The sequence below is a fragment of the Lissotriton helveticus genome, chromosome 7, assembly GCF_964261635.1.
Source record: "Lissotriton helveticus chromosome 7, aLisHel1.1, whole genome shotgun sequence".
Classification (NCBI taxonomy): Eukaryota; Metazoa; Chordata; class Amphibia; order Caudata; family Salamandridae; genus Lissotriton; species Lissotriton helveticus.
This window is the reverse complement of record NC_136068.1, coordinates 1,207,822,154-1,207,847,699: the sequence shown is the minus strand read 5'-3', so window position 1 is coordinate 1,207,847,699 and position 25,546 is coordinate 1,207,822,154. Positions and strand designations below refer to the sequence as shown.

Sequence of the window (25,546 nt, the reverse complement as noted above, 5' to 3'; positions counted from 1 at the left end):
AATATAGAAATTGAAAAACAAATTAGCAAGGCAAGGGCTTTTGATAATTCTTGATTAATTCTGATAAAAAATAGTTTTTAGAGGAGAGGAGTTTTTTTGGGGAGAGGAGTAGGCCTAACGGCAAGGTCAGTCAACCTCGAATCTGGGGAATCGGGTTCTAGTCTCAGCAATGACGCAGAACATCCTGTGATTCTGGGCAAATCACTTGATCTCCCTGTGCCTAACAAAAAAATTAACGTGTCCTCATGTAACGTAACTGGTGCTATGTAAAGCGTTCTGATACCCGATACCTTCGGGTCAAGTTCGCGCTATATAAAACTCTGTAGAATATTTTTTTTTAAATCACTTAAATGTAGATTAGCACATAAATATACATGTGTATATATGGGAGTGTGTGTGTATATTATGTATATTATACACACACATATACATATTTAAAATAGATATATATATATGTATATATATATATATATATATACATATATATATATATAGATAGAGAGAGAGAGAGAAAGAGAGAGAGAGCGAGCATACATACAATTAAATATAAATATAAATAAATCAACTTACAGACACAGATGCGAAGTGAAGATACTTAGATTGGAATGATTTCCGGTGCAGTGGTGGCTCCTTACCGAAAAACCTGTGAAGTAACGACAGACAAGCCGAAAAATAATGATGTTAAGCTGCATAAGGATATAAACCATCCAATTTAAAGGCTGGCAAAGAATATGTGAGCAGGGGAGGGACAAATACAATAGTAAGAGGAAATAACATTAAATAATGAGGAATCAAATAAGATTGACAAGAAAGCCAGACCTTGAACAATATGGAGGTCATTATGGCAAAAAATGCGTAAAAGCGTGTGGCGAACATGTTCGCTCTCATCACGGTGGTGTGAAAACGTGTAACAATGCACTTCAGATGGCAAAGCCGATGCGGGGCCCCCTGTCCGCTGCAAGAAGGTCGGGGGTCTAGCCACAATAAACAGTTAGCCCAATTACACGCATCTTCTCCGTCCGCGGTATTGTTGATGCGCGAGCGGTCTCTGCATTCATTCCTTCTTCCTAGAAAGGCGACGGCGCCGCAGCAGCAGGTACCGAGAGGTGTCCGTTCTGGGGAGGTGCGGTGATTATCACCGACTACCGAAAGCAGGCGGCTGGGACATCGCCTTGCGGGCTAACGGCAGTTTATCGTGGCTTCTGGGGCTGCGGCTGGTGCTCGCTATTCCTGAAGTAAAACACTAATCATATGTTCTGCAAAGAGTGAGTCAGCAACAAGTTGTGGACGGAGGACTCATTCTGACGCGGAGCCGCTAGAGGGACCTGCTGGGTCACACATGTGCAGTCAGACAGGCGGCCGGGGCAGTGGGAAGCTGCTGGAAGCGAGCGACTGGCGGACCGTGATCCAGGGGCTGGGCAGGCGCAGATCTTGGCGTGGTGTGCCTTATTCTTTTTATTTTAATACCCATTTAAAGACTCACTCTGTATGGATGTGGAGAGAGCAGTCAAGACCAAGCGGTGGCAGAAAGAGGCAGCCAAGTGTGCCGCGGTGCAGCGCGGTGGGTGGGGACTGTGAGGCTCCCTCTGCCAAAGATCACAGGGTCAGTCTGCGGGAGCTCGGCAGCCACTGCAGCGCCTCCAGCGCTCCCAGACCTCTGCTGCCTGCGAGACGTGACTGACAACTTTCCCGGGTCGGGCATGGGAATGGTCTCCCAAACGACGTTGACATTTTCTCACTTTCCCCCCCCTTTTCGTCTCCTTGCCGCGCCTCATTTCTATGGACAGCGTGTGGTGTGAACAGTTTATTTTTGTTACACGGGAGAAATGTCTGGGGACCCTTGCATCGAACCTATAATCGCAAAGAAGAAACACGCGACTGAAGCGCGATGCCTGAAAAACAAAGGTAATCCTATGTTTAAAGTGGATGGAATGGTCTGTTTTGATCGTAAAAGTGCTCTGTCAGTTTCTAGTTATTATGTTTAGCTCTCAAAGATTGTGTTGAGGATATCTTTGCTGCAAGGAGAAGGGTTAAGGGGGAAGGGATTCAGGTAGCGCCTAGACACCCCCACAGAAGATTAGCCGCGCTATATAAACCCGAGTATTATTATTATTATGTTTTGAATGATTATTTGCAAATACACATACAATCACCGCAGCACAGTTAAATGCCTTTAAGGTTGCTTTTCGTAAGGCTGCACAAGCCTTGCACTTAATGGCCAGCAACACTTTGGTTGGGTAACTAGAGAACCCGTGCCGAGAGGCTTTAATCGTGGATAACTTCACCAGTACAAAGTTTGGTCACTTGTGCAGTTGACTGCTGCGACCGGTGGCTGCGGGCACATGAACCCACTTACTTTAGTGTCATGGAGTGATTTGTTCGGCGAAAAACATACCCCGTCTGGGTTTTATCCTCTTACTTCTGGGTGTCTCCTGGTTTACTGCTACTTAAGTCTGTATTTCGTGGTCATTGATGTATAACACTTTATATATATATATATATATATATATATATATATATATATATATATATATATATATATATACATATAAAGTGTTATACATCAATGACCACGAAGACCAGTCTGTCTGCTGTAGTGTTTTTTTCTGGGTGGGGTCCGAGTGCGCCTCTGTGCTTTTCTACTCCGCCTGTTCGGTGCGTTTACAAACAACACCGTGTTTTTGCTTCTATAAATCAGTTTCTTCTTAGTGTAATGATCTTGACCTCTTTTTATTGTTTGACTTCGTTTACAAGGTAAAGCATTTTTAGATTGGCGCAAATGTTTCCAAGTTTATTTCTGGGTGCAGCAAGGAAAGCGCTATTTTGGCTCAAAGGTGGGTAGGCCTCTCGTCCGCCAGGCTGACAGCCACGGCCTGGAGGGGTGACAGCAGTCGCACTCGGAACTGCCAGGACTGGTGGAACATGGCGGACGGGCCTCTCAGGATGGGGAAACAGTCGTCAGAGTTCTTACTTGGGAAGGGTGGCTCTCACAAAATGCCGGAATCTGCTCCCCCACAGTGGTATGTGTCGGTAAGTCGGATGCATGTGGTGGTAATTGCACAGCCTGGGCCTAGCTGTGTTAGAATCGAAGGGCGTCATAGGAAGGGTGAGAGCCCTGGTATGCACGAGAAAAAGAAAACTTTCACACTTTCTTCGAACACCTGGTTGAAATAGTGGGTTTAGGCCTGGGTCTTTTTGGGCCAGATGAGATCAGCTGCCAACTGGCCTATAAAGTCCCAGTTCTTGACTCACGGTGCCTGCGACTCCGCTCGACGATCCGTGGACACGAAGGCCGCCCTCAGCCTCTGAAGCCGGGGTCGGCGGAACCGAGGGTGGGGCTTCCAGGAGGTCACTGCCCCGTGCAGTCAGTGAGTGGCATCGATTAGAGCCGGCTTGAATGAAATGTTAACAATTTAACGCAGCTTTTCTTCTGGCACCTTCTTGTTTTCCAAGTTCAAAAGAATACTTTTATTGAGGGTACTTAAAGTATCAATACAAAAGACAATATAACAATAAATAGTCACATAACACATTCTTGGTTTTTCATCATCACATTAAAATATTGTAAGACGTATTGAAGGTAAGCTGGCAGACACACAAAACACACACATATATACACATACACATACCATATATATATATATATAGCTAGATAGATATATACATATGTATGTATATATATATATATATATATATATATATATATATATATATATATATATATATATATATATATATATATCTAGATAGATAGATAGATATAGATAGATAGACACACCCATTTGTGTGGAATTGCTATACAGATAAGAACATGTACAAATCCAAACGGTTGTTTTAGCACATGTATAATGACGTGAGCTATAGTGCTATTTATAAATCTGTATAGTTATTTATTTATGTAATAATCCTTGTATCCATATGTGTGTGTATATGTACATATGTTTATTTACAGATATCACAAAACGCAAGTGGATGAAAATAATATTGCACGAGAGTATGCATTTAATTTCGATTGTTGTTACATACATTAAATCATAGTTTCACTTTACTTGGTCCATCGCTGTCCTTGCGATGACGGGCTCCGTATTTCACGAGGAACTGTGAAATGGGTTCCGTATTTCATAGCTCTCTGTGAAATATGGATTTTTAAATCACAGACTATTGTGCAACAAAACCCCAACCACGAAACACATCCATATGTAAATAAAGAAAGATATGAAGATGTACATATAGGTATAAATATATAGTATGTAATACAAAGTCAGATTAATAAACTGACATGAACTCTACAGAAACTGTTTAACACTTTAGGAAAAAGACTTCAACTTGTAAGGGAGACTAATGGATTAGTGTTCTTTAGTCACCCCGCCCTCAAACATTCGTAAAGTGGGGTCTCAGGCAGCCGTGAGCTTGGTTTGCGAGTTCCGTGCATCTCTGTCCTTGGTGACAGGGCCTCCCACCTTGTGGTGTGACACCAGGCGTTTCCCTCGTCTCGTGTTTGTGTAATAAGTGCAGACAGGCAGGCAGGATGTTATATATAGCCATAAACAGGGCACATTGGTGCCTGTTCCCCACAGCCGAGGCTGTTGAACCTGTCACGGCCTATACTGTCCCAAACATTTATGGTTCAAAACAATTATTATTCGAACAGGTCATCAGAATCAGTCAGGAAAATATAATGTATTACTGTATCCTAAACATAAATATACAAGCTGCTTGTATGGAGCTGCTTGAGTTACTTATTCCATTGGTAGTGCCTTGCTCATATATAATGCATGGGTAAACATAATGTCCCTGCCTGCATGCACTCTTGTACAGGAAATGCTACAAAGTATGCAATAAAAAGTGCACTTGATGACTAAGGAGTTTCTGTGCGTTTCTGTTTTTCCTTGTGGGGGGCGGAGGGGGCTTTAAGTGATTTCAAGAATTCATTTCTTGAGATCTCTGGATTGTTATCAAACTTACAGTCCCGGCGAGCAGCAGGTTCCACCCTGACCCGCTCTGCCTTATAGTGGCCCGCAGCCTTCTCACCGGCTCACTCCTCCCTCGGCACCTCGGCACTGTTCCCTGGCCAGTCTGCAAGGGTGAGAAGAAACCAGTTATCTGGATGAATGATGGCGCTTTGTGCTCGCATACAGTGGACAAACTGAGGGGTTGGCGTTAGGAGTGCGGCAAGGGCCTTTTTCACAATGCTCTGCAGATGTCGTCCAGACCAGCTGTAGATATAAAGGGCTGAGAGCATGCATAGCAGTTTTGGTACATATATATGTTTGGATTCAGTGCAGGCAATGAACGCAACCTTCTGGCCCTTACAGGTCTGACAGAGGCCTCAGTGTCCAGCCTTGCAGCTTAACTCAGTGCTCTTTTGTTGGGTTCTAATGGTTGCATTTTACTTTCTAATTTTAGTGCCTTTTCACCCAGTTGAACAGTTTCCTATTACCTATATGTGCTGTAAACAAATCGTAGAAATATGAAGTCCCAAAATATTTCTTAGAGGCTGACGTGCTCTTATGAGTCAACTAGAAGGAACCCCTTTTGGATTTTTGAGAAAATTACAAGTCAAAATAATTTCCACTTTAAGACAAAATACAACTTTTATTTTTCATAGTTAGTGTGAATAAAAATGTTCTGCAAATAATATATATTTTAAGGAGTCATGTCATATAGAGGCCTAAAAGTGGGAGAGCAATCTAAGTTGTGTTCAACTGGAGAATGAAGTTGGCGCCAGTTACAACTGGGTTTACACATACTCTCCGAAGGACTGGGAATGCAGTGATGAAGGTCCTTAGGGATAGCAGACTCCCATTTCTCAGTTCAAAATCACGAAATACCAATATTTTTAGTTCTGGCCTGACAATGTTGCTTTTTTATAACACCTATTGTTACCAGTTCTTTAAAATATACAAAGACTGGGCTTCGGCTCCACCTGAGTATTCTTTCTCTGTCACCTCATACTATTGGCAATTTGATGTATCTTTCCGTCTGCTAAGGAGTGCTTGAATTGAAATGCTCGAGGGACTGTTTTACATCTCTTAAAAACTCTGAACCTTCATCAAGTGGTATAGCCTTTATCCAGTACAAGCATAAATAGAAAGCAGTCCTTTTTCACTGTAGTGCCTTTTTAAAACATTTTAGTCACAACAAAATGCATTCAAAGATGACTGCTGCAGATGCAGGCAAATGAATTAGTAAAGCCAATTTGTTTCACGGCTGATATGTGTTGGTGTTGCTAATGCTTGTTCACTACACCTGGTCATCAGGGCACCTTGGGCCAGATTGACTACCATTCGGTGCAACATAACGCAGCAAGACCACTTGCTGCAATGTACCAAATGACGCAAGAAGGAACGCGTCATCTTTACTAAACTATGGCGCATTCCTGCAGTCTCTGTGCTCTGACGCACTGAATGCTACCTAGAGCCAACACAGGCATCATAGCGCCAATGTGTAAGGGAACCTGCGTTAGAAGCACGATTGTTTATGTGTAGTAAGGGGCACCTTCCTGCACAAAGGCAATCCTCAGAAGTATTTTCCTCTATCTCTGTGTTTAGTAAGAGGAAAATACGAAGAAAAATAAAGACATTGCTCCTCGTTATGCCTCTGTTGGAATGGCATGGCATTTTGACACATTCCCAGGGTTACTATTATTACTAAATCTGGGAATGTGCAAAATCCATGGGAGGGTGCATGGCAGTGCCCACACTCCGCCCATGGAACGCCTTTCCAACACAGACTTGCTTTGCCTTTCGTTACTCTAGATTTACTAAGCCACGCAGAACAAGCCATGCAAGGTAGCTTTGCGTGCGTTGGTAGATTTAAGGGCTTCCATTGCTGTGCACCACCTTGCGTCGCCTTGCATGACACAAGGGATTTGCACGCCATTAGCAATCTAGGCCTGAGTATGCATTATTGTGAGAATTCTAACTACAAGCCACGCAGAATGGCTGCTTCATGTAGTATAAGCCCCAACTCTTTGTTGCTCTTTTACTGCTGTAAGATTTCTTAAACTTTAATATACACACAGCATATTATCACTATGTTTGCATGAAAGAGGAAATCTGTTCAGTTTGTTAGAGACATGACAAAGCAGCAGTTTTGAAAGTGCAATCCACAAAATGGTTGGAAAATGGCTTCTTACTTTTCCATTTAATTTTCAGATTTAAAATTCAGATATTCTTTTGACATGCGGGACACCCACTGGCCGCGTTTGTTGGTTGTGTTTGCAGTTTACAATGTATCCATTGAAGTATAACACTTATATTAGAGATGCATGAACAATGAACACCAATATTTTGAGAATCTGAATGTATATGATTCAAATTTTAAATGTTTCCAGCATTCACCAGCTCCTTTGACTTTCGGATTGTTGCATATGGGTCCCATACAAGCAGCAGTGGCAGGCCGGTTTGCCTTTCAATTGGACCCGTGACTAGAACTAATAATAAATGCATCCATCATACTGTTGAGAGAGGCTGGTGCCGCTGAAGGATCTGTGTATGGTTAGTGTCAGCCATTTTGTCCCTTTCCTTTTCCTCGACGTTCCCTTTCTGAGGACCATTTCTCATCTGCGTTTAAAAATCAGTGTCTGGCTATTTCAGTGCTAAGTCATGTGCCTCAAACCGTGTAAAGCCTAAGTGTGCCATTTTTAGGTCCCACTGAGCCCTCATATGCGCTGCTCTGTGAGACATTTAGTAAGCGGCTTTTGAAAGTGCCGCTACAGGCGTTTGGTTGCCTCAAGCTTGCGTGCACACGAGCGTGCACGCACGCAGCCGCCATGCGATCGCGACCACTTTCACTTTTGTGGCCGCGTGACCGTGTCACTTTAACGGCCGCGCAGCCAATGCTTGTTTTACATTACCCTAGTATAACGTCTGATTTTCATGCAGATGTCCACACATGCGTAGCTTACGTGGAACCCGTAGTTCTCATACGAACGTATGCAAGGTACAAACCCTGCAATCTTATTAATTTCTTAACTTAACATAAAACAACATAACATATAATAACTTAAAACTGTTTCTACTTCCAATATCAGAAGAGCCAACAAGGTGCACTTTATTAACCAACATGCTGAATAATCTTAGCATTAAATAGTGCTGTTTTCAGGCTCGGGCAAACTTCTCAAAGGGCCTTTGGGCTAAGACAGAGACTATTTAACCAGCCCCCTCCTTCAAATCTTGTCACCGTACCACAGTACCCGCACACACACTCTTTATTCTCTTATAAACTGCGGTACTTTATTACTTTGTTAGAGTTCTCTGTACCCGTTTAACCATTTTTCAAAGACCTCTCAAACCGAGTCACACTTTTTACAGGTAAACACGAGTGACCCTACTGTGAAAAGTATTGAAACATTATTAGCTCTATATAAGAAGAACAATGCTCTTCATGCTGCAACTTTCTGACACCTTGTAAAAGAAGCAGTGGCGTCACTAGGGGGGTGCGGGGGGTGCGGTCCGCACCGTGTGACACCCTCACCTGGGGTGACACCGTGCAGGCCTGCCAAGTATCACATAGGACGTGACGCTAAGCTAACGCATTTCATTTTCTAGCACATCTGACACCTGTGCATGAGCCCGGGCCGGCAAGCTTCACTTGCCAGCTCAGGCTCGATAACAGTTAAAAATCTCTCTGGGCGTGCTACAAACTTACGATATGTCCTCTGCTGCCTGGAGACTCTCAGGCGGGGGCCGGGGCCTGCCCTCAGCAGAGTCGTTGCATTGCAGGCTCTGTGGCGCCGTGGTGGGGGGATGTGACGCCAGCCCTGTTCAACTTTCACAGGAGAGTATTTTGCATACACAGCTGATATAAATCATTGCAGCTATTTCAAATAGTTTAAAACCGAGATAAATTTCCTTTTGAAGTGGAGGCAGGGCGCAAAGGAGATTTACGGAACGAATTTGCCGTGCATTTCATCTCTTTCTGTGAGAGTAGCATTGAGCTTAAACACCATCCTTTGCAGGAGGCGCAGGTTTGCTATTTTTCGTGAACCCAGTGCATACCTGCTTTATTGGTGTGTGAAGTTCAAATATATATGCTGTCTAGACGGAACATAAGAGCTCGAAAGCACACAATGTGGAAATCTATTGTTTATGGGAGCCCGGCCTGCTGAAGGTAGTCACCTTGCTCATGTCACCCGCGAGCTGCTCCACATCAGGTGTGAACTAGTTGGGTGAGTCGCACTATGAATAGGACCAGCTTCCATGTTTTTGCACAAACCCCATGAACATTTGTACTGACGTTTCAACTGTCAGTTTAGGGCAAAAACATACGGAAACAGATTGGATCACCGGTGAACAGGAATTTAAAAGAAGCAAGCATTTGAAATGCAATCTGTTTCGTCGCCTTTGGGACCTTACACGTATTTATCCATGCAGCACACTATCCTGGGTGCTGCATTGTGACCTTGCGTCAGTCAGAAGCGGCGGGCCGGAGCTGGGGTAGGACTCTACTGCCACTGGCACGGACACTATCTGTGCACCTGCTGCGCCTCATGGTTCCAGGACTGCATTTGCTGAGGGAGTAGTTGCAGCCACGAGACAGACCTTTTCGAATTGCCGCGCGCATCCTCAAAGTGAGTGCCTCTAAAGTTAGAGGGAGCCCTGCTAACGATGCAACCTGTTGTCAGCAGAGACCCTGCTGGAAGAGCCTGAGCAGCGATTCTCGAGATACTGAGAAGTCGGTGTCTCTCAACGCACTCAGCATCAAGGTAAACACCGACGCTCATGCTGTTTTATAACTATCATGATTCGTGACATTAGGTTTGTTTTAAGATTCGGCATGAAGTATTATGCTCTACAGCTTTACGTTTAGTTATCTGATGCTAAAGTACAGACTGTATATTTATTAGCCTTCAAGATGCAATCATGCTACTAAGCAGCAGGACTAAATAAACACTAGCTGGCTGTTCCTAAAAGATTGCATCTTTCTAATCAATGACCGGGTCGAGTGTATATTTTAAAGGGCGAGTCTTTTTTTTTACAGTTTATTCTGCGAGCAAACTGATCTCGCTCGGGCCCTGAATTTAGCGCCTGCGAAAGGGAATGTGTCGGAGTTAGTGCTCAGGGCGCAGTTGGGTTCAACATACTTGAGCAGGTGTGCATTTAGATCAGGCTGTATGTATGTTCATTCAATCTTTGGCCTCTGTGTGGAGTGTCATAATATGACTCAGGTGATTTTGGTGGGAGTAAGACTCCAATGGGGCTTATTTATAAGCCCCTTGCGCCGCGCCATTTTTAATATGAGAAAATGCGACCTACTACCGGTGCAAGGAGCTTGTAAACAAGCCCCAAGACTGCTAAAGCAATGGTTTAACTGGGTGGTCCCTCCGGGTCTCAGACCATGTTGTAATTAAAAGTTAGCATTGCAACTGGTGTCACTTATGGGCCTAATAATCATTTCCCTAATTTTACCGTCAAAAGCACTGCTCAATTTCTGACCAATGGATACATTTCAAATCTGTGATTTAGCTTCTGTTTATATTGCATGTGTTTTACTGGTCCCGGAGTAGCATGCTACTTGCCGAAAAAGCGCTTCGACGCCTCGTCAGGGGTAGTAGTAACTAGTAAGGGCTATATAAATGCAACTACAATACAATACTTAATCTTCCATTCCCAAAGAGCATTTATTAATTATTGGATGCTATGTTTCTGTACTCCGGCAGCTGAAAGGAAGGGCACAAATTGAAACTGTGCATGTCACATAAAGCTGTCCCTGGGCTGGCGCTCTGCACACCAGTCGTGAGGGGGTGACACCATGAGCTACCGCACTGGGTGACACCAACCCTAGTGACGCCACTGAAAAGAAGGCCTTTTGTCCTGTGCCCTGCCGCTGATGGGTTCCGCGGACTCTCGTGCCGCTCTCATGCAGGTACGTCAGAACAACATGGCCGCTTAATGAAGGGAAATGAAGTGGATGCGTGCTGTGTTCTAGGATGCCAGGCGTCAGAGTTGCAGACAAGTGACAAGTTTTTATGGGTGCATAATTAATGTAGTGTGACTAACCTTTGTGCCTGCAGGGCTAGGGAAGTAACAGCCTCTTGTGTCTCCGTAATGTGCTATGAACTCATACCAGAAAGTGCCCAGCAAATATGCTCCAGGCCAATGTTCTTATGGGAAGTTTCATGCATTATGTACTTTTCTATACCCTTCCTATGGCATCGAGTCAATGGCTTTTAGTGGAGCATGGCTTGCACACTGTCTCCTGGTTGCTTGTGAAAGAGAGAGAGTTGAGCAATTCATTTTCATCCCACAGCTTAAACTTTCTGGTTGTTCAAGACCTCTTGTGAACTTACAGTGGGGCTTAGAGCCCGTCCAATTCTTGCCATTAGTTGCTCCATTGTCACTGTTAGTTGCCTGCTTCTTATTTATTGGCTTTCCTTGTTCCGTCTTTTCAATCTTCTGTTTGTCCCTCCCCTAAGGCACAGCTTTTTTAGAATCCTTTTGATTGGCTGAATTGTAGCCCTGTGCTGCTCACTTTTAGGGAGATACGGGGCCTCATTTATGAGGCCTTGCGTCAGTTTTGCGCTGCTGATGCGTCACTTTTTGTGATGCATCGGCGGCGTAAAACATGCGCCTTGTTGCGCCATATTTAAAAAGTGACGCATCTAAGTAGATGCGTCACTTTTTAAACCCCTGCGCCACATTATACCTGCGTCAGGTATAATGTATGCAAAGGGGGCATTCACACGCAAAAAGCCTCGTAATAGTGACGCAGTGAAATCTATGAGATTTCACTGCGTCACTTTTAGGACGCTGTTGCGTCAAAATCTTGCGCCTGCCTCACAGCAGGCGTAAGACTGACGCAAGCCCTTTCACATGGGGCTTTCCCCATGTGAAAGGACGCATTGCTGGAGTTGCGTCACTTTTGTGACACACTCCAACAATGCGTGACTTTTGCGCCTACAGATACGTCAGAAATTCTGACGTATCTGTAACTCCTTGCGACATGATGCGTCATATTATAAATATGACGCATCAATCATGTCGCAGGGAGAGCGCAGTGAAAAGTGACGCATCGCTGTTTTCACGCAGCGATGTGTCACTTTTCATAAATGAGGCCCACTGTTTTCTCTTTGGTTAAGCACTCAGGAGAGAGAGCATGTGTTTTCCTGCTCATGTGCTTCTCTCCCTGCTCCTCACACTCTCTAGTGCTCTTCTATGTTCCTCCCCAGGCCTCTAACTCTGTGCTGCTCTCACTCATGTGACATTCTCCCCTAGCTCCCCAGGTAGCTCTCTCTTATATGCTGCCCCTCCTCCGCCCACGTTGCTCTCTCCTTCATTTGCTGCTATTCCGCTCCTCTTGGCTTTGTTTCAGTTTTATTACCTCCTACTCCATTAACCCCCCCTGTGATTCTTTATTGTTTTTTACAAATATATATATTTTTGGAGAGGGCCAGGAAACAAATTGCTCAGTTTTTTTTCTTTTAAGTTAGCGATCTGTGGTGGTTCAGTAACAAACAGAACACGTGAGAAAGCATTAAAAAACAAGCATTGGCATAGCCAATAGGTCTCGCCTTTGGGACCTTATAAGTGTTTAGCCATGCAACACTTGATGTTGCTGCACCAAGGATATTGTGCTGGATAACTAAACACTTATAAGGGCCCAAATGCGAGATCTATTGGCTATGCCAGTGCTTGTTGGACATATGTTAATGGTGGTAAAACACATCAGCAGTGTTTTTCTGACACCATATTATAGTCTGAACATCTTTTCAACATATGTGACAAAAGGTGATACCTTAATTCAATTCTGGTCCACAGAGATACGAAAACATTGGCAGACACTTTATTTTTTGAAGAATTCTGTTGGCATTCCGGAGAAGAAGCATTTAGAGTTGATAAAATATGTCGGCATCAAAACTTCCTATGGGAACACAGCTTCAGACTCGCTGCTGTCAATATCTAGGTAATAAATAGATCACACGTATTACAGGGGCTGGTCTCAGAAAATGATGTGTGTAAAAATAAGTTACACGAAGAATAAAGGAAGTTACCCTTTTCTCCCTAAGTGCATGCACTTAGCGAATATGTATGCGTGTTTATTTTTATAGTACAAGCCCAGCTGTACAACAAACCTCTGGACTGGAAAGAGCAGGGGGTACAGTGGCTCATGAGGTCGCAGCAGAGTGTTGGTCAGGGGTAAAGGGAGAAGTGTGAAGGTAGGGAGCCAGGGACTGATGGGTAAGGGGGGGGGTTGGTGAGCTTGAGTTACAGGGAGGTGGTCACCTAAGGAAGGGAAGAGGAGAGGGACGCATTCCTGAAAAGTCATGAATCTTGATATGAGATACATGCTGCAGGGTTTTAAGTTTCCTGAAGTGGAGAATGGCTAGTGGCGCCAAATTTAAATCAGGAGGGCATTCCATACCCTTGGAGAATACCAGCAGGACAACTTTCGTTAAAACACGACGTGCAAAAAAAAAAAATATATATATATCTTGCAGAAAAAGGTGGAATTTCTTTAAACAATGTGAGCATGGTTACCTGAAACCGAAAAAGTTGGAAGTGGTTGACTACAACGTGAAAAAGGGGAGGCTGAAGTTTTGGGTAGAACAGCTGTCACACTACATGCAATTACATTGAAATTCAGGATTTTTACTTTTATTGACTCGTTTGCTGTCATGAGCGCCTCGGATGCTGACTTCACTCTCACAGTGTTTGCCGAATGGGCCAGCAACACAGCATACAAATCTATGTTGAAATAACACAACTTACACTTTGACTGCACACTGTGGCAGCGTGATTGTGGAAAATGTTAACTTGGAACCTGAAATTGAAAAACACACTCCATGCTGAGGCAGATACTGACTTTCATTGATCGTGGAGAGTAGTTCTGCTTCAAGTGATTTAAAGTGTTTGCTCTAAGCATTGTTTGCAATGTTATCGAAGTGTTTGTTGAGAGTCTATGACGCTAACCACATGCATGTCAGGGAATTCATGAGCTGCACAAAGGGACGCTATCAAAATATATTAAGCAACCCTCACATTAATGCTTGATATTAAAGAAACGAGATTTATTCCAAGATATGTTCGACATTAAAGGTGGCGTCTGAATGGCAGGCACAACCTATCGCAGCAGCCATGAAACGCTGCTTATTACTAGTGCAGTGCTGGGGGGAGCGACCAATTGTCATATATTGTGAAGGTCAGCCAGTAAGTCAAAAGGTTTAGATTGGCTCGTGCCCTGAAAGAGGTTCATCCAAGGTCACCTCAGTGAAAAATATTGCATTAGCACTTGGAATGAGTGACGATGTTGGCATAGCACAAGGTTTACTGAATAAAGTGCCTCAAGGCGCTGAGCAAACGACCCGAAGCAACAGGGCAGCTGACAGGAACCCACGAGACAGACGCTTCTCAAACTTCTTTTGAAGACCTGACATTTTTCTCCAGGCTGTAGCTTGCCTGAGAGCGAATACTGTAAAACTGAATTTTAATTCTTAACAATGTAGTTTATTTTAAGTACCGCACTAAAAGCAACATTTTAGTCCTGGGATTGAAGAATGTTTATGTAACTAACAACCTACTAGGTTTCTCTCGCAAGTAGGTGAATGTGGGGGCTCGCCTCCCGCTACTTTAATATCGATTATAGGTTTGATTGGATCGCACGTGAAGATCCTGACACTGCACTGTGTGGTCATTTCTGAATGCAGTTTCACCACATTATTGTTATTATAATGAGTGTTTCTGTATCCATTGCCCCGTGTTTCCCCCCAAATTCTACAGTGCAGGAAAAGAGGGGAATTCAGCTAATATTGTACCGGATCCCGGACCTAGTGAAATGTGCTGACTACACTCTGCGAGATTTCAGAGCAGCAGGCTGCCAGGGGTGAGGGAGGGCTCTTATTTTCAGCTGCGGCATAGCCAAACACAAATGCCTCACTTAGAGGACCGCCAACAGCACACTTTTTGTTCCGATCTCATCCTGGCTGGGAGCGAGCTTGAGCCAAACACCTCGAGGAAACAAAGACACTCACCTTGTCACTCTTTTAAGAAAAATAATGAGAACTTGCAAGCACTGTAAAAATGTTTAATGTTTCTCGTTCTATTAATGTAAAGCATCTATACCAATACCAATAAGCTTTATTCGGTTGAAACAAAGCAACCATAAAAGCACAATACAAAAGTTAAAAATACATTCATTACAATACATAGTAAAAGAGAATGTATCAAGGAACGATAAGGTTAAAAGAGAAGCAGCCCTCAATGTCTCTTGGTGAGAATGATCTATTCATAATGGGTTTTCCACACTTAATGCTGTCTCATCCGCAGTTCTCCTAGTGTAGACAAAAGGTTCATCACAGTGTTACAAATGGGCTTCAGAATATGCGGGATTCCAATTTCATTAAAGCTTATTCAAGTGAAGGCTAACCCCAGGCTATAAGTCATTATTAACGGGCCATTCAGAAAAAAAGATCACGGATGGGTATGTTAGAGTTGGTGGATATGTGGCCTCTATAGCCTCTACCATAGTTCATTACAGGGGGCAAGTATGTGAATCTAGGATAAAAGTCTCTCAGTGCTCTAACAGTTATGGGGGTGTCTCCTACTTGTGGCTGCCAGCCTTGCAAATATTGGACAACGCGGGGGTCCCTGAAGTTTACAATAATCAGGTCACCCACTATGTCTTTAGATAGAGGTCCCAACCACTTCACCCTTCTAACGTTTGCAATTTTCCCTTCGATGTTTGGTGGAAGGGGCCTGTTCTTGGTTAGCCAGAAGGATACCTTGTTTGCCAGTTCCACTTGACCTTCAATCTTTCCCTTGGTTAATTTGGGCACGCCTGAGAGAATGCACACAAAAGGGGCGGCGGTAGGTCAATGTGGGTAGACTTTCTTTGCATATAGCCATGTTTATGAAAAGTCCCCTCTAAGGGCGTGGGAGCATTTGTGGGCCCTACTCTACTAACTGTTCTCTGCGATACTACCAAGTTTCGTATTGGGTACCGGGTATTTGATATTATTGGGGTTTTTTGGGCAACTAACTTGGCTGAGGCAGTACCGCTTTGTGCCAGAAGTTTGGGAACTTCAGTAGTGACTAGAGGTTCCACCTGCTTTGATCCTGCTAATCTTTTTAAGAGTTTCAAGTTCTCCTTCGTTGTCTCTTCTATACTATTGATCTTATCCCCTAATACCATGATTCTTTTTACCAGTGGGGATAATAAGAAATTGACAAGAAGTTCGATCTGGGCCAGTAAAACAGATGATATGGTAGATAAGGGGGAATTTTGAACTGCGCATGCCCTGGGTGATTTCGAGGTGTTACTGTTGACTGGGGGGGGACTAGAACATCATTTTTGTTTTTTTGATAGTCTGCCCCTTAGTTTGACACCTCTACGCTTTCTTTTAATGAAGGGAATCTTAGGGTTTGTTATTGAATGAGTGCTGGCTTCTGCAGGAGAAAAAAGGGGGTTGCCCGGGTGACTTGCTTTAGGTATGGATGGACCACTCAATTGTTTGTTTTCCTCGTCAACAACGACGTATACAGTTTTGCAGAGCTGATTAAGTTTATCCAGTAGGGTGAGTTTTTGGGAACGGTCTGCTACCGCCAGAGAGGATTGGGAACTATCTATGGCTTCTATTAAAGGACTTTGTTCGACTCTCTCTAGTTCACATTCAATGTCCGATGTAACCCTAATTAGGAAGTTGTCCAGAGTCCCTTTCCCAGAGCCCCCCTGGGAGATAACATTTTTTATACCTTCTTTACCAGTCATGATGTGAATTGCTTATGTAGTATAAAAAGACTCTGGCACTAGACCAACGTGTTACATAGCAACCGTAATAATCCTTAAGTGCAAACCAAGGTGCTCGGGGCAGTTTCTGTTAGGGATCTATAATAGCAGAAAAGAGTACCTTCTTTATCCAGCCGTGAGCAGGCAGGAGACAGGTGGGTTGGCCCTGCCCTGTCTCTTCCGGCCTCTGAGGGCCACAGAGGGCCCGCCCTTTGCCCGGGCTTAGCCCGACGTCCAGCCCGCGTCCCGCGAGGCGGGGGTCACGCTGCTTTAATGCACCTCCTGTCGCTGTTTCCGGGTGGGAGGGACGCGCCGCCGCTCAGCCGGCCGGGAAATGCAGTCCCGGGGCCATGGTGCGCGTGTGTCACTGAAAATAATGACTCTTGGCGGTGTCGGCGTGTCCGCCCTCTCTCCCGGCTCCCCATGTCCTGGTAAGTGGTGTCACTCTTTTAAGAAAAATAATGAGAACTTGCAAGTAGTGTAAAAATGTTTAATGTTTCTCGTTCTATTAATGTAAGGCATCTATTAACCACTGACATATAGAATTTGTTTTATTAGTAACCACAATTTTTTTATTAAGATTAGAATATCAAAAGATCAGGGCCGGACTGGCCATAGCGGGCACCGGGCAATTTCCCGGTGCGCCGCACGGGTGGGGGCCGGTTTTGGGCCCCCTGAGAGCCGTTTTTGTTACAGGGCGGTTTTTGCAGCAGAGCTGCAAAATCGGTCCTGTACCAAAATCGGCCGAAAACCGGCCCCGGCAAAGAGCTCGGCGGCACCTCCAACCCCCCGAGTGGGGAGGGGCAGCCGGCCGAGCACTTTGCCAGGGCCGGTTGTGGTTCCCAGTCCGGCCCTGCAAAAGATTGAGAAAATAATTGGCTGTATTTCAGTATATGGTGTACAAAATATCATGGACTAAATATCGAGAACCAAAGTATCATGAATATAAGTACATATATGCTACAAAGAAGAGCAGGGATATGAGAGGTCCCCGCAGGTCTTCATATGGAACAGTACTTGAATGGAACATGACATGATTCATAGCTTCAAATATATATATATATGATTTCCCACAAGGGCTTTAAAGTACTGTTTGACAAAACCACAAGTTCCTTCATGCATTTCCACCCACGAGGGTAGCCACAAGGGGGCAGGCACTATAACATTTTGGTTGGGACTATGTGGTTGTCATTGGAGTGAGATTGCTGTCATTTGTGAACAAGGTGTCATATGACCGAAAAGCGCGAGAAAGTTAGTGCCAGTGATTTTACTGCAATAAAATGATTGCTGTGGCCATATCGAGAGTTCAGGCTCTTTCTTTATTTTGGAGGGAAATTTGCCATATATGGGCACCCTGGGACATAGCAGGTGCCGGGCCCTGGAGGGTGACGGTACCCAGGGCCATTATTGGCTCCAGGAGTGGGGCCGCACGCTCACCTTTTTTAGGTTTTGCCTGCGAATGCAGCGCTTGCGCTGCTTCGCTAGCGAGACTCTATTGCTGCTGCTTTGGTGCTGGAAGGGAGACAGGAGGTGGCACGCACGGACAGGAGATGTGCACATCTCCTGTCCCCGGAGGCTAGCAGCGCAAGCAGCGCGCACTTTCAGTTTCCCTCCCCCGTCGCTCCACGGAGCCAGCTTATTCTCTTTTGTCGGGAGAGGGGTCAATGGGGAAAAGATGTTGTGGGCCAGGAGTCACGTTGGTAGTAACTGCCAGATGAATGATGTCTCTGTGCAAGACTTCAGAGCAGGGAGACAGATGGCTTTTCTGTCTAAAGGAAACACTGCTGCCTGGGAATTTCACTTTACATCGCATGTACAAACTGTGTTCTGGTTCTTTGTTTCTCTATGAGCAGCGCGAAAGAGAGTATTTCTTTTGTACACCATCGATGGACAATTTGTGCAGACTTAAAAAAATAAATATATAATTGAATCATATAACTTAACTTGCCTTCCAATACGAAGGCTGCACTATAGTAGAACAAACTTGCAAAATAACACACTGTACTATAATGACCCATACAACACACAAACTCTGTGCAGGAGATCCGTAGGCCTGCCTCCTCTGCCTGGCAGTCGCCCGGAAGCTTGCGTAACACAAGGGGTCGTGGCTTAGTACCAGACTCTGTTTGCAAGAAGAATTAAGGACTCCGCATGAATATTTGGTCTTGACCTTGAGTCTGGATTCTCGGCCCACCATGGTGCAGGTGGACGTGGGGGGAGGGGATTCTCACGGCGGCAGCCTCACCCTACTAAAGCAGACTATGAGGACGTGGGCTGCGCCTCTCTCCAAGAGCTGCCTACCTGTGCCTTTGACTGGTAAAAGAGACCGGAGGGGTCTTTTGGATGGAACGGCCTGAGACGGCCCCCCCATGTCTGCACTGCTGCTGGCCTGTGCTCTGCTCCTGCGCGCAGGGGTCCACGGCAGCCCGGCCAGAGGATGGAAGTCATGGAAGCTCTGCGCAGGTAAAAGGCACTCTCCTGCTTTCGAAGTGCTTTAGATAGTGGCACCCCCTGTAGTGTTCACTACCAATGTCATTGTGTGCCTGTACCCCCAAGCCATTGATATCTAATCCGTTTGAGCATGTGTCCCAGGAGCCACCATGGATAAAGCACTGATTCATTGCCACACAATTTCCAATTAGCGCTCCAAAGCACCATGTTGGAAAATTGATGTACAGAACCCTGTAGCAAAGTATTACATAGCTTAACTTACTTTAATCATCAATCATTTCAATCATCATATTGTCATTGGTTATCCGGTTTAATAGCCTATGGGGTGCTTCCCTGCTGCAGCAACATGTGTGACTTCAGCAGATGTATGACACAGTCTTCAATCTTTCGTAGGCTGATAAAAGGAGTACCACAGAGCAGGGTAAAGATAATTCTTTTACTTAAGCACCAAGCAACATATTCGCTGTGTAACATGCATGTGCGATTAATATCACAACCTATGTCCCGCTGTGCCTTTTAAGTACCCCACCATAAGATATTGAGTTAACGCAGCAATTCTTTTCTAACTGCAGATGATTTCGCGATTATTTTGAGTGCATCTGCGGGGTGAGCAGGGAGCAGCCGTTGAAGCAAACATGCTGCCACTTGAGAGCCTCTTGACTTGGAAAATTGCCTGCACTTCCACATTGCATAGAGCTTCTAGCAGTTCTAACAGCTGGCCCTACTGCAATTCATGCTCCAAAGCCGAACAACGCCGATCTGGATCAGTCAGAGGAACCTACATGTGGCGACGGGGATCTAATACAGAAATCCGGGAGCATTTTATAGGGAAGTCGGGCAGAACCACCCGGAGAAAACACAGAAAGAATGAGTGAAATTTTCCTTGTGATAAATAGCGCAGTGGTGGTGGGCCCCCCGAATTTCTTTGGTATTAGCCCCAGAGAGGTGGCGGTCCCAGAGGGAGGCCGTACAGGCCTCCCCTGCATAAATCTCATAAACAGCACTGGGGAGGTGGCAGCCATTGGGGCATGTGGGCGTCTGCAAGACTCCCCATTTTTTTAAATATTAAAGGCTGGATGCTCCCGGGAACTGGCCCACCGGGGGCTTAATAATAGAGAAGTGCTGGAGTGTCTCTTTTTTTAAATTGTTTGGTGGATGCCAAAATTTCCTTTTTAATAAAAGGTCTTTTGCCCTGGCAGAATCCCTCTGAGACCTCCCCAATAGGCCTAGAAGGACAGGGTATTCATACCCTGCCTGTTCTCTTTTTTTTTTTTCTGGAACTTGGCTCAAGCTGAGTCCCAAGATGGCTGCCAACACTTCTAGGTATGAGTGTTGGCAGCCAATCAGATATGAGTACGGGGACTTTAGGGTCCTCGGAGAGTGCATATCCCTGTATATACAAATTTGGTTTTCGGTTAATATCTCTAAAACTACTGAATGGATTTACACCAAATTTCTAAAGTTCCCATGGGAATTAACATGGGGAAAATATGTTTTGGGACCCTCCCCCCTTTTTCTCGGCTCTCACTTGATGGATCACCACAACACTTTTAAGACAGCAACTAGAGTGAGTGTCATACTAGTTTTGAAAAATTCACGAGGATTCATTAAACAACGCCAAAGTTATTGGCAAATGAAAAAATGCTCTTCCTATGGAAACTGCATCCTAACTGTAACTACCTACGCGCGACTGCCAGTAGGTTATCTATCACTGAAAAAAACAAATGTTTCAGGCATGTTATAGTTAGGAAATAGTATTAAAAAAGCCTAAAACATTTACTGAAAAAACAAAGGTTACAGGGACATTATAGTTCGGCAATAGAATTAAAAAAAACTTAGAAATTCACTGAAAAAAACAAAGGTTACAGGGGTGTTATAGTTAGGCTCAGATTATACTTGTACAAAACCATTGAAATTCAGCAGTTATAGTTATCTGAGCTAACTATAACTTGCGCACCAACAATGCACTGCTTATGACCTCACATATTACATCACACTTTAATGTAGTTATTTTTATGTTTCCACATATTTTTTTGGGATTCTTTACGACAACGCGAGGACACTGGTGTTCGCAACGACACTAAACGATGTGATATGTAGATGTATGTATGTATGTAGATTTCAGTGATACCATTAAGCGCGAATATTACGTAAAACAAATATAATGCACATACATAAAGGTATTTTAATTAGTGTTTGTCATCAGTACTTTAATTTTATAGTATAGAAACTTGTATTTCTGTAAGCACTTTTTCGCGATGATGTTTGTGTTCACGATGACATTGGTGTTCGCAGTGACTTTGGAAAATCATGTGACCTCCAAACAAAGAGATGTGATTGTAGTAGACACTTTCATTTAACTACAAAGGAAGTTTCCTCCTGTTTCTGCCTTCTTAAATATTGTAGCTGCAGTTAGCAGTATTCCAGGAGCTGTCCTGTACTTTATAATACAGACCTGATTTAGCAGTATTTTGTATGCCTTTTTTATATAATAAAATAGCATCAGGAGGAGCTGAAGAAGGTGAACAGGTGAACCCTGAAGTTCAGGAGTAGGAGGAAGCAGCTGGAGGAGGGGAGTCCCCTGAAGAACAGCCATCAGCAAGAAAGGAGAGCATTGCTTGGACATTTTTTGCCATTCTGTCTGGGCAATCTAACACTGTGACCAGTAAAGCGCACCTTGTCAGAGGGTGTGTGACAGTTTGACTACATCTATGAGAGCATGTTTCGTATCTGAGTGAGTATGTGAATGGGTTTATGACTTTCTGAGTGTGTCTGTGAGGGGATGTCCCGTGCTATAAAATCAGTGTGAATGGCGCCATGCACAGCGCAAGAGGGCACTGCTTCTTTCTGTCGCTCAAGTAGATATTCTACTACAGCAGCAGCTTCCTTAACGCAAATGTATGGTTTCTCAATGCGAGCAGTCGTGACAATCCGTGACCGCCTGCGTTGAGAAATCTCACTGAGAGGTGCTTTAGCATTGCATTTTCCCAGAGCGAGCAAAAACCTCAGCTGCGTGAGTTTTGCAGAACCCTGTGTACTTTGCAGAGTGCGGAAAACTCTGCAACCTCCACGTATGGAGTGGAGTCTACCCCACTGGCCTAATGAGACTAAAAGTGAGTCTATGAGTGGAGCATGAGTCGCTTTAGTGGGCTTGTGACTAGGTGCAAAAGTCTGTGTGGTTCTGTGACTGGATGCATGAGTCTCTTAGTGGTTCTGGGACTGGGTGTATTAGTCTCAGAGTAGCTCAGTGAGTGAATGCATGAGTCTCTGAATGGGTCTGTAAGTGGGTGCGTGACTCTGAGTCGGTCTGTGACTCTGTACATGAGTCTCCAAGTGAGTCTATGAGTTGATGCAAGAGTTTCTGAATGTGTCTATAAGTGGCTGCAAGAGTATCTGAGTGGGCCTGTGAGTGAGTGTCAAAGTCTCTAAGTGGGTTTGTGACTGCATCTGTAAGTGCAAGAATCAGTCTGTGAGTGACTGCATGAGCGTCTGAGTGGGTCTGTAAGTGGGTGCGTGAGTTTATAAGAGAATTTTTAACTGGGTGTGTGAGTCTGTGATTGGGTCTCTGACTGTCTGTATGGATCTGTGAGTGACTGCAGGAGAATATGAGTGTGAGTATCTGAGAATGTATTTTAAAAAAAAAATTCACCCATGTTCATGAATTCATTGTAACGTTACATGGGGGTCCGCACTGATGGTTGCAACGACCTCATGAATATTGTGTGTCAATAAAATGTAAATTTCTGACATATAGCTTGTTTCATTAACACCCCAAATCTACCTTTCTGCCAAACGTGGTGTAATTCCGTCCAGTGTTTCAGGCTGCAGGGTCGACTAAAGGTCCTAAGGAAATTAGCATGGGAACTACACTGTTTTGGCCCCCTTCACAGATCACCTCAAAACTTTCCATGCAGAACAAGATTCACCGGGGCACATTTATTTGAAAATGTCATGAAGATTCGTCAAACGCCGCCAAAGATAGAGGCAAGTCAAAAACACTTTTCCTTTGGAAACATGGTCCTAACTATAACTACCTACTGACGACCGCTAGTAAGATATATATATAAATTCCCACAAGAGAAATCCGGCGAAACAGATATCACACGAGCCCACAAGGTTGATTCAGCAGGTGAAGTTTATTCCTGGCAGCTAGGACGACGCATTTCGACCACGTCCGTGGCCTTGGTCACATGACCTCCGTCTCCACAGTGCAACATATTTAAAGGTACAGTGTAATTTGCATGTCATAGACATAGTAAAAATAATAGAAATATGTTTGTACGTCACATTTCAAAAAAATGTTACGTGCAAAAACAAGTTTTTTTAAAGTGCATTGGTAAAAAAACATTGCTGCAGTTAGACAACGGTTGTATGGGTATTGTTGGTTACATAAAATGTTAAGAGTACATACGTGATTTAATCCAACAAAGGTTCACTGGTGACATGTTTGTATGATGTGAACGACTAAGTGCAAGTACTAATATAATACAGGTGTGAGCTCTAGTTCTTTGGCTCTTCTATATGGGTGTGGGGGTGCCTAGCTTCCTCATCAAAGTCCTAAACAGTGCTATTTTTATGAAGAAGTGGCTTGGAGTTGGAGGGCAGCCGCCATGGACTCCAGTGCTGATATCTGTATCTAGGACGAAATTCTCAGGATTCACTATGCATCACACTCCTGAAAGAGGAAAATACGACAGATAGTGCACATTCCATCTACATGTATCATCTCTAGTCGTTTACATATAAAGTATACACAGATAGTGACCTAGTAAACTATGGAAATAGGTCAGGGTCTGCAGCAGTGACGTTTAAAAACAAGGGTGTATGTGTGGTGGTGAAGGGTAGGGGAAAGGGAGGTGAAAACATTAGTAAGGCATGGTTCAGTTATATAACAGGAGGTGTTAGCATATCCACAAGTGAATATATACCGTCCCTCATCCTGGTTGAGACCATATGGAAATTTGGTACCAGCAAGGAGGATAAAACGTGATTCACGTTTGCGAAGTGAGGCAATGCGATTACCTCCTCTGGGATTGAGGGTGACTGTGTCCAGTCCAGAGAATCTGGCTTTGGTCCAGTCTGCCTTATGTTCCTTCGCAAAGTGCCTTGCAGTACTGTAGCTATGATCTCTATTTGTGATTGCGCGCCAGTGCTCTTGGATGCCCTTTTTTACTGTAAAAGGTGGACCCTATATACGAAAGGCCACAGGGGCAGACAATGGCGTACACAATATACTCCGTATTACAGGTAATCAGTTGCGGTATCCTCCATTTGGTTTTTGTCCTTTCAAGGACGGTCTCAGTGACATTATTGCTATGTTTGCAGGCCTTGCAATTTCCGCACTTGCGGAACCATTTGATTTGTTTCTACCAGTTATTCACTTTGGGATGGAGGTGGCTATGTACCAATATGTCTCTAAGTGATGTATTTCTTTCGTATGTGATGGATGGTGTTACTTCTATGTCATTACAAAGAATGGGGTCTTGTCTTAAGATATCTCATCTGTTCTTGAGAATTTCGCAAATCTGGTTTAATTGGCTGCAAAATTTAGTGATAAATCTAGTGGGTTGTTTCTCATTTGTCTGTTGTTTGGCAGCCTTGGTTCTGCTCTCATCGAGGATCTCCTCTCTACATTTTGTCTCTACTAGTTTTTCAGCTTGGTGGAGAGCCCACTATCCTTGAACCTTATTTTCATTTCTTGTTTGGTCTGTGTAAATGATTCTTCAGAGCTACAAATACGTTTCGCTCTGAGGAATTCACTGTATGGAATTCACCATCTGAAACTGGGAGGGTGGGCACTGGTGGAATGAAGGAAGGAGTTCCCTGCTGTGCTTTTACGAAATAGATTGGTACTAATTCTCCCATTTTGTATGGTCAGTTTCAGATCTAGAAAATCAACAGAAGTTTGGCTATAATGTCTGGTAAATCTCAGGTTGACATTGTAACAATTCAAACAGTCAATGAAAACATTGAGGTCACTCTCAGCACCTTTCCACACAAAGAAAATGTCATTTTTTTTATTTTTATTTTTTTATTTTTTTAAAGATCTTTATTGTCAAGATGGCATATTATACAATCATATAAACATACATAGATCTCGTTCATGTAGCATTGGCATTTTCAATCAAGAGAATTGGAGAAACAAAAACATGTCGTGATCCAACAACTTACGGTTGCTACCTTGATTTGTGCATGGAGCATTCTTAAGATTCCGCGAAATACAGGTTTCAAGTCATACCTTCATAACAGTTCCTCACGGCAATCCTCACGTTTCTTACTCGTGGTAGGTTTACCCGCTCCTAACAGGTCAATTTTAAGCATAACAAAAACAATTAACCCAACTAAGGTCATCATATGGCAAGAGGTAATT

At 44.0% G+C, this 25,546-nt stretch overlaps 2 long non-coding RNA genes across 3 annotated transcripts in view; one reads left to right on the top strand and one right to left on the bottom strand.

The window, feature by feature from the left end:
- Positions 1-1,517, bottom strand: part of LOC144770123 (uncharacterized) — a 259,865-nt gene extending 258,348 nt beyond the window's left edge. Inside the window, exons 1-2 of the long non-coding RNA XR_013598805.1 lie at positions 1,484-1,517; positions 571-643 (exon numbers count right to left, since the gene is read on the bottom strand). This is a non-coding gene — a long non-coding RNA (uncharacterized LOC144770123). The remainder of the gene's footprint in view (positions 1-570; positions 644-1,483) is intronic.
- Positions 1,475-25,546, top strand: part of LOC144770122 (uncharacterized) — a 369,248-nt gene continuing 345,176 nt past the window's right edge. For both annotated transcript variants that reach the window (XR_013598803.1, XR_013598804.1), the window contains exon 1: positions 1,475-1,905. This is a non-coding gene — a long non-coding RNA (uncharacterized LOC144770122). The remainder of the gene's footprint in view (positions 1,906-25,546) is intronic.